Source organism: Ursus maritimus, unplaced genomic scaffold (genome assembly GCF_017311325.1).
Source record: "Ursus maritimus isolate PB19 unplaced genomic scaffold, ASM1731132v1 scaffold_34, whole genome shotgun sequence".
In the NCBI taxonomy this organism is placed as follows: domain Eukaryota; kingdom Metazoa; phylum Chordata; class Mammalia; order Carnivora; family Ursidae; genus Ursus; species Ursus maritimus.
Genome location: NW_024426008.1, coordinates 27,650,664 through 27,660,606, shown reverse-complemented (window position 1 = coordinate 27,660,606; position 9,943 = coordinate 27,650,664). Strand labels below are relative to the sequence as shown.

The 9,943-nt window shown below is 38.9% G+C and overlaps 1 pseudogene; it reads left to right on the top strand.

The window, feature by feature from the left end:
- The first annotated feature begins 1,852 nt into the window (after window positions 1-1,852).
- Window positions 1,853-5,985, top strand: LOC103663306 (annotated as a pseudogene).
- The last annotated feature ends 3,958 nt before the right edge of the window (window positions 5,986-9,943 follow it).

Genomic DNA, 9,943 nt, shown 5'->3' with positions numbered 1-9,943 from the left:
CGGAAGAACAAATATTGGTAAAATGTCTATGCTACCCAACACAATCTACACATTCAATGCAATCCATATCAAAATATCACCAGCAGTTTTCACAGACTGGAATGAGCAATTCTAAAATTTGTATGGAACCAGAAAACACCCTAAATAGCCAAAGTAATGTTGAAAAGGAAAACCAAAGCTGGAGGCATCACAATTCCGGACTTTGAGCGGTACTACAAGGCTGTAGTCATCAAGACGGTAGGGTACGGGCACAAAAACAAACACGTAAATTAATAGAACAGAACAGAGAACTCAGAATTGGACCCTCAACTCTATGGTCAACTAATCTTTGACAAAGCACTAAAGAATATCCAATGGAAAAAAGTCTCTTCAACAAATGGTATTGGAAAAATTGGACAGCCACATGCAGAAAAACGAGCCACTGCTCAGGTGGTGAAACAGGGCAGAATCCTAGGTGGGAAGAGTGTGCTGTCAGGATCCTCAGGGTCATAGAAGACCGGGGGTTCCTGAGTGCAGCAGAGTTCACAGGCATCAGAGCGGGGAAGCCGGCTGCAATCAGTGAGCCCAGAAGTGGGCTCTCAGCTTGGGGTCGCCATGAACTGTGAACTGTGGCGCGGTCAGGCGACTGCTCTCTGAGCAAGGGCCCAACAAGCAGCAGAACCAGTGAGAACCCCCTTCCTTCCCTGGGAGGAGTGGCACAGGTGCGTACCGCAGGAGTCTGCAGGGTTTGAAGACTCAAAACGGGATGGCAAACACTCAGTCACAGGCTGGGTTAGCACAGAGCCCAGACGGAGACCAGGGAGACAGGAGTGATTGTTTTTCCCTGAGGGTGAGCTGAGGAGTGGGGCCCCGAGCTCTTGGCTCCAGGGCAGCAGATTGGGAGGTTGCCATTTTCATTCTCATTCTCTAAAGCAGGGTGGAAAGCCTTCAGGGAACAACAGCCACGTAGAGCAATCTGGAACAGATTACTTAGCCTGGCCCCCTGGCAAGAGCAGTGCAATTCTGCCCAGGGCAAAGACAGTTACAAATCAACAGTGACAGGCCCCTCCCCCAGAAGATTAACAAGAACATCCAGCCAAGACCAAGTTTACTGATCTTTGAGAACTGCAAAACTTCAGCTCTAGGGGAATATAGCGTATAGAATTCATGGATTTTCCCCCATGATTCTTTTTTTCCCCAAGATTTATTCATTTGACAGAAAGAGCACACCAAGGGGAGTATCAGGCAGAGGGAGAGGGAGCCTGATGCAGGGCTTGATCCCAGCACCCCGGGAATCATGACCTGAGCCAAAGGCAGATGCTTAATCAACTGAGCCACCCAGGCGCCCCCAGGATTCTTTAGTCTTAAATTTTAATTTGTTTCTCTTTCCTTTTTCAACCAATTTCTTATTTTATCGACTTTTTTAAAAAGTTTTAATTTTCATTTTTACAGTTACATTCTATCTTCATATTTGATTTTATATATATATGTTTTTCTTTCTAGTGTATGGCTCTGTTCTCTTCACCTGTCTGATCATATTCTTTTTTTTTCTTTTGTTAAAGTCTCTGTTAATTTTCATCTTTATAGTTACATTCTATCCTTTCAATGTATTTAATTTTATTTTTGTATATATATGTTTTTCTTTCTTTACAATTTTAAGATACAGTATCACCTAACAAACTGACCAAAATACACTCAGGATATAATGTATTGCCCTGTTTCGTTTATCTGTCTGTTTATATTCCTTCTTTTTTCTCTTCTAAATTTCATTTTTACAGTTACATTCTATCCTTTTATTATATATGTACAAAAATAAAGTTAAATACAAGTTTTCCTTTCTTTACAATTTTGGGATCTAGTTTTCTAACAAATGGACCAAAATACATACAGGATCCAGTGTATTGCTCTATTCTGTTCACCTGTCTGATTATATTCTTTTTTCCCCCCCAGTTTCAGGTCTCTTCTTATTTGTTTCGTGTATATTTCTCTGGGGTCGTTGTTGCCATTAGTATTTTGTTCCCTCGTTCATCAATTCTTCTTTGAACAGAATGACAAGAAGGAAAAACTCACCTCGAAAAAGAGAACAAGAGTCAGTACTGACTGCCAGGAACATAACAGTATGGGTATAAGATGTCAGAACTACAGTTCAGAATAACAATTATGAAGATACTAGCTGGGCTTGAAAAAAGCATAAATGTAAAGACATCCTGTGTTCATAGATTGATGTAACAATAATATGTCAGTATTACATACTAACTGCAATCTCTTTCAACACTGTAGATTCAATGCATTCTCTTTCAACATTCCAATTTTTTCAGAAATAGAAAAATCCATCTGAAATTTCATATGGAATTTAATAGTAGTCAAAACCAAATGAACTTGAAAAGGAACAAAGCTTTAGGCCTCAAAGTTTTTTATTTCAAACTTACTACAAAAGTATAGTAGTCAAATATTATAGTACTGGCATAAGCACAGGCATATAGACAATGAAATCGAGTAGAAACCCAGAAATAAATCCTTACATATATCACCAATTTTTTTAAAGTTGTAATTTAAATTCCAGTTAGTTAACATACAGTGTAATATTAGTTTCAGGTGTAGAATTTAGCAATTCGACACTTACGCAACTACTACTACTTACCCAAAGACTACAAAAATACTAATTCAAAGGGATCATGCACCCTGATGTTTACAACAGCATTATCAACAACAGGCAAATTATGGAAAAAGCCCACGTATCCATCGGCTGATGAATGGATATAGAAGATATTGCTGTATACACACATACACACACGCACACACAACGGAATATTAGACATAAAAAAAAAAGGAAATCTTGCCATTTGCAGTGACATAGATGGAGCTAGACAGTATTACACCAACCAAATGACTTTTAACAAGAGTGTCAAGACCATACAGTGAGGAATTGTAGGAATATCAGATTCAAAAGAATGACATTAGACTCTTACCTTACACCACATACAAAAATTAACTCAAAATGGATCAAAGAACTTAAATGTGAGACCTGTAACTATAAAACTCTTAGAAGAAAATGTTGGGAAAAAACTTCATGATGTTGGACTTGGCAATCATTTTTTGGATATTACACAAAAGTGGAAGCAATAAAAGAAATAGAAAAACTGGATCAATTAGAATTAAAAACTTCATCGAAGAATACAATAAGCACAGTGAAAAGGAAACCTGCTGAATGGGAGAAAATATTTGCAAGTCAAATATCTGATAAAGACTTAGTAACAGTATATATAAAAAATTGCTACAACTCAACAACATGGGAAAAAAAAAACCTTTAAAATTTGGGCTAACGATTTCAACAAACATTTCTCCAAAACAGATACATATGGGGTCAATAAACACCTGAGAAGATGCTCAACATCAATAATTACTAGGGGAATGCAAATCAAAGCTACAAAATACCACCTCATACCCACTAGATGGCTACCACAAAAAACAAAAAACAAAAAACAAAAAACAAGCAAATGCCAAGTACTGGCAAAGGTGTAGAGAAACTGAAAAACTTGTGCACTGTTGGTGGGAATGTAAAATGGGGCACACACTATGGAAAATAGTGTGGTGGTTCCTCAAAAAATTAAAAACAGGATTTCCATATTATCCCTTAATTCTACTTCCAATTATATACCCAGAATAATTGGAACTAGAGACTTGAAGAATCATGTGTTCATTCATGTTCATAGCAGAATTATTTGCCATAGCCTAAAGGTAAAAGAAACCCAAGTGTCCATTGATGGATGAATTGATAAATAAAATATGGTATATACATACGGGTTAATATTCTTCTTTTTAAAAAAGGGAATTCTGGCACATGGTACAACATGGATTAACCTCGAAGCATTATGCTAAGTAAGCCAGTCGCAAAAGGACATAAACTATATGATTCCACTTAATATAAAGTACATTGAGTAATTAAATTCATAGAGACAAAAATAGAATGGTGTGTGCTGAGGCTTTGGGGATGGGGAAATGTGGAATTATTGTTTAATAATTACAGATTTTCAGTTTTGCAAGAAACAAGTTCTGTGGATGATGGTGTAATAGCAGCACAGCGATGTGAACGTACGTAATGCCACTGACTTGTGCTTTTAGGAATGGTTAAAATGGTAAATTTTATGTGTATTTTATGGGAATTTTTTAAGTGAAGGGAAACTGAGACATATTCACATAAAGAAAAACTAAAGAAGTTCATCCCTAGTAGGTCTGCTCAACAAGAAATGTTATAAAAGATAAACAGAATTGGCAATCCTTTAGCTAGACGGACAAAGAAAAAGAGACAAGGCTCAAATTAGTAAATTCAGAAATGAATACGGAGACATTACACCACTGACCTTCCAGAAAGAAAAAGAATTTTAGGAGAATCCTATGAACAGTTTTATGCCAACAAATTGTATAACCTAGATGAAATCAACAACTTCCTAGAAACAGAATACCAAAACTGACTCAAAGAAATAGAAAATCTGGACACACCAATATCAAGTAAAGGGATGCAATCTGTAATCAAAAACCCCAACAAAGAAAAGCTCAGAACTAAAGGGCTTTACTAATGAATGCTACCAAACATTTAAGGAATTGTCACCAATCCTCAAACTCTTCCAAAAAATAAAAGGGCTATTCCATGATATCAATATTACCCTGGCATCAAAGCCACATAAAGATATCACAGGAAACAGACATTATTTCCCTGTCCCTCACACACAGATGCAAATATCCTCAAGAAGATACTTGCTAACCACATCTAGGAGCATAGTAAGAGGATTATCCATGATGATGAGTTGAGATTTATCACAGGAATGGAAAGATGTTTCAAGATATGAAAATTAATCAGTATAACATATGACATTAATAGAACGAAGGAAAAGATAAATATGGCTTTTCCCTTTTGTGGCCATCGCTGAAGTACCAGCAGCCAAAATGAATTTCAGTCTTTTTGTGACCTTTGACCAGAGCAAGATCCATAACAGGCATTTCAATGCACCTTCCCACATTTGCAAGAAAACTATGTTTTCCCCTCTTTCCAAAGAGCTGAGACAAAAGTATGACATTTGATCCATGCCCATCTGAGAGGATGATAAAGTACAGGTTGTGTGAGGACACTACGAAGGTCAGCAAATTGGCAAAGTAGCCCAAGTTCACAGGAAGAAGTACGTCATCTACGTGGAACAGGCCAATGGCACAACCATCCATGTGGGCAATCGCCCGCACAAGGTGGTCACCACCAGACTACAACTAGACAAAGACCACAGAAAGATCCCTGAAGGTAAAGCCAAATCTCACCATGTAGGAAAGGAAAAGGGCAAATACAAGGAAGAAACAATTGAGAGGATACAGAAATATAGTAATCATACATATGACTTTAAATAAAAACTGTTAAAATGAAAAATAAAGACATGATTACCTCAGTTGATACAAAACATTTGATGAAATATCATTCTTTTATTTTACATATATAAAATACATGCATGCATATGTATATAAAATGAATACATATATGAAAAAGATAATCTAACTAGGAACTGAAGGTAATGTCCTATACAAGATAAAGAGTACAAAAAACCCACAGCTAACATTATCCTCAATGGTGAAAGGATGGATGCTTGCTTATGCCTCTTCCATTCAGCACTGTACCGGGAGTTCTAGCCAGAGTAATTAGGCAAGAGAAAGACATAAAACACATCCAGACTGTAAATGAAGAAGTACAGCTATCTGTTTGCAGGTGACATGATCCTACATATAGAAAAACCTAAAGAACTCACAAAACACTACCTGAGCTAATTAACCAATTCAGCAAAGTTGCAAGATATTAGATCAGCACAAAAATCAGTTGTTCTCTGTAACAGTGACCAATCAGAAAATAAAATTTAGAAAAACATCCACTTACAACAGCATCTAAAAGAATACAGTGCAATATTCCTCAGTCATCAGGAAGGATGAATACCATTTGCATCAACAGGGATGGGACTGGAGGGGACTATGCTAAGTGAAATAAATCAGGCAGAGAAAGACGATTATCATATGGTTTCACTCATATGTGGAACATAAAGAATAGTGTGGAGGACCACAGAGGAAGGGAGGGAAAACTGAACGGGAAGAAATCAGAGAGGGAGACAAACCATGAGAGACTCTCAACTCCAGGAAACAAACTGAGGGTTACAGAAGGGAGGGGGTGGAGGGATGGGGTGAGGGGGTGGTGGGTATTAAGAAGGGCACGTGTTGTGATGAGCAATGGGTGTTATACGGAACTAATGAATCACTGAACACTCCATCAAAAACTAATGACGTACTATATGTTGGCTAACCGAAAACAATAAAAGAATAAAATACTTTGGAATAAATTTAACCAAGGAGATGCCAGACTTGTACACTGTAAAGTACAAACCATGAGTGGCTGAATGGATAAGCAAAATGTTGAGTATTTATCCAATCTTATGTCTTTCAACCATAAAAGGAACTAAACAAGGAGTGACAGCAAGATGGCAGACTACACAGTCACAACCCCATTCTTACACAAAACAATAATATAACAACTATTGACAAAAATAGATCTGGGAAAGTGCCAGAATAAAATTAAGCTGCAGCAGCTCAGTGGAGCACAAAATCCATGGATGTACACAAGGGAAAGTGAAGGAAGCATTCTGTGTCACTCCATCCCCTAGCCCAGCGATTTGGTGCCCAGTGTGATCTGCAACCCCTTCTACAGGCCAAAGGACAGCAGGAGGACCCCAACGGCCTTCATCACTGAGGACAGCAGCAGCCCTTGCCATTCACCACCAGGAGCTCGTGCAGACTTATAACCAACAGAGTTGCCCACGGTTCATGCCACTATGCTCCTTTGGAGCAGAAGCCAACACTGTGAGCCCCGTCCCCACGGCTGTACAGCTAGCATGCACTCCCATGCCCCGGACCCCAGTGTCACTATCTAATGCGTGTCCATGCCGTGGATCCTGGTGCCAAGACAGATCCCTTCAACTGTGATCTCTTATGTAGAGGGAGGGAGAGCAGGACTCTGGCAGCCCTCGCGGCTCCCATGGAAACCGTCAGTCTCTGATGAAGGCTGACTGAGCTAAGAAAGCTGCTCATAGTCAGTACCACTGTGTCCCCTCAGAGCCAGAGTCACTGTTGTCCACTCTGAACCTGGAGCTGCCGCACCCAACTCACGCAGAGCCCTCATACCCACCCGTATGTGAAAGTCTTTCCCAGCCACAGCCAGTCCACAAAGCCTGGAGGAGGTGACTGCTCCTTCAAGTGTGTAGACATCAGCACAAAGAAACAAAAAAATCAAGGAAATATGACACCACCAAAGGAACAAATTTGCAGTAAGTAACCTGAAAACTTCGAAGTAGGTATCTATGAACTGCCTGCAAATACTTAATTTTTTTAAAAAGAATCTCAGCAAGAAAGGGTCCAAATAGTGATGTAGGAAGACTCTGAACTCACCTCCTCCATGGACACACCAAATGTACACCTGTTCATAGAGTAATTCCTTTGGAAAAACTGAGGAGACGTTCAGTCTCTTCACAACAAAAGACAGAAAGACCATACAGAGAATGGCAGCCATGAAAGTACAAACTGCAGGGGGAAGGACAGTGCTGAGGGACTATGAGCTGATTTGTCTTCCTTGAAGCACAGAAGAAAAAACCCCACAATTTAAAAGAACAGCTAGAATATAAAATATCCAGCCCCAGAACTCCACTAAATGGTATGAGAGCTACTGGAGCCCTCTCCAGGTTGGAGGAGTTGCCAAGCACCATGGTTTACGTTCTCCTTTCTACCTTGATATATGGATGGGAGCAGGGTCTGGGTATCCTAGCTGACCTATCACTTCAACCAGCCCTAGGCCCTTAATCCATACAAGCCTCAGCCATTCCAATAGGGTGGCCCCAGCAGAGCACACAATGGTCCATTCCTTGTCAGTGCTCACTATAGCTCCAGCCATCCCGCCAAGGTGACACAGGGGTGAAGCATCCTGGAACACTCCAGGCCCAGACCACTTTGGCTTCAGTTGCCCTGCAAGGGTACCCCCTGTGCAGAGAGCAACCCAAGACCCCCAAACCCATGCCAGCCACAGCTCCAGCCAGCTAGCCACACAGTCTACACAGGGGGATACTATATAAGTCCATTCCTACAACATCAGAAGTACCTGTTCTAATTTATAGAAACAAAGAAAGCCAGGCAAAATGAGGAGACAGAGGAATATGCTGCAAATGAAAGAAATGACAAAACGTCAGAAAAATAGCTAAGTGAAATGATGGAGATCAGTAAAAGTAAAGTTCATGAGGATGCTCATGGGACTGGAGCGAATGGTGGATGAATTCAGGGAGAACTCCAACATGGCGACAGAAAACGTAACTGGGTGTTCCATGCAACTGGTGAATGATGCACTGTATGTTGGCTAATTGACTTTTAATTAAAAAAGAACTAATCACAGCTGAAGAACACTATAACCAAAATGAAAAAATACAACAGAGGGAATGAACAGATTACAGGATGCAGAAATGCAGATCAGCCATCTGCAAGACAGAGAAAGGGAAGCCCCAGCATAACCGCAAAAAAAAAAAAAAAAAAAAAAAAAAAAAATCTAAATGGGGATAAGTTAAGGGGTCTTTTGGACAACGTTAAGCAGGAAATATTAGCATTATAGGGATCCCAGAATGAAAAGAGAGAAAGCTGAAAATTATTTGAAGAAAGAATAAATGAGAACTTCCGTCACCTAGCGAAGGAAACAGACATCTAGGTTTAGGATGCACACAAGATGAACCCAATGATGTCCACAGCACAACACATATTAATATGGCAAAAATAAAGAGAATTTTAAAAACAGCAAAAGAAAAGCAATTTGTTATGTATAAGGGAACCCCCATTAAGGCTATCAGCTGAGTATTCAGCAGAAACATAAGGGACTTTACAGCAAAAACTGGGAATGTACTGTATGGTCACTAACATAATATAAAACAAAAAGAAACCAGTGAAATACAATATATATATATATCATTAAAAACAGAAACATAACGGAGTGCCGTGGTGCACTTAAAGTGCTGAGAAGGAAAACCTATAACCAAGAATACTTGGCAAACTCATTCATAATTAAAGAGATCAAAAGTTTCCAAGACAAAAAAAAAGTTAAAGGAATTCATCACCATTAAACTGGCCTTATGAGAAATTTTAAAGGGATTTTTTTTAAGTGGAAAAGAAAATGCCATAATTAGAAGAAAATCATGAAAGGAAAAATTTCATCAATAAAAGCTAACACACAATAAAGGTAGTAAGCAAGCACTTATAAAGCTGGTATGAAGGTTAAAATACAAAAATTGCAAAATCAACTACATCTTAAAAATCACAAAGTAAAAAGATGTAAAATATTACATCTTATACATAAAATGAGGAGAGAGTTAAAACAAAGTTATTTCAGAGTGTGTTCAAACTTAAGTGACCATCAAGCTAATGTAGATTGCTATATTCTTAAGATGTTACATATGAACCCCAAAGTAACCACAAACCAAAAACCTAGAAACACACAAAAAAATAAAAAGAAAACCAAGCATAATACTAAAGAAAGTCATCAATCACAAGGAAAGAGAGCAAAAGAGGAAATGGAGAAGAGCTACAAAAACAACCAGAAAACAGTTAACAAAATGGCAGTAAGGACACACCTATCAATAATTACTTTGAATTGAAATGGTCTAAATGCTCAATCAAAAGACAAATGGGGGTGGAATGAATTAAAAATAGGAAAGAAAGGGAAAAAAAGTCAGACCCATCTATATGCTGCCTACAGAGACTCACTTCAGACCTAAAGACACATATAGACTGAAAGTTAAGGAACAACAACAACAAAAATTTAGCATGCAAATAAAAAGCAAAAAGGGGGGAAAGGGGCGCCTGGGTGGCTCAGTTGTTAAGCGTCTGCCTTTGGCTCAGGGCGTGATCCCAGGGT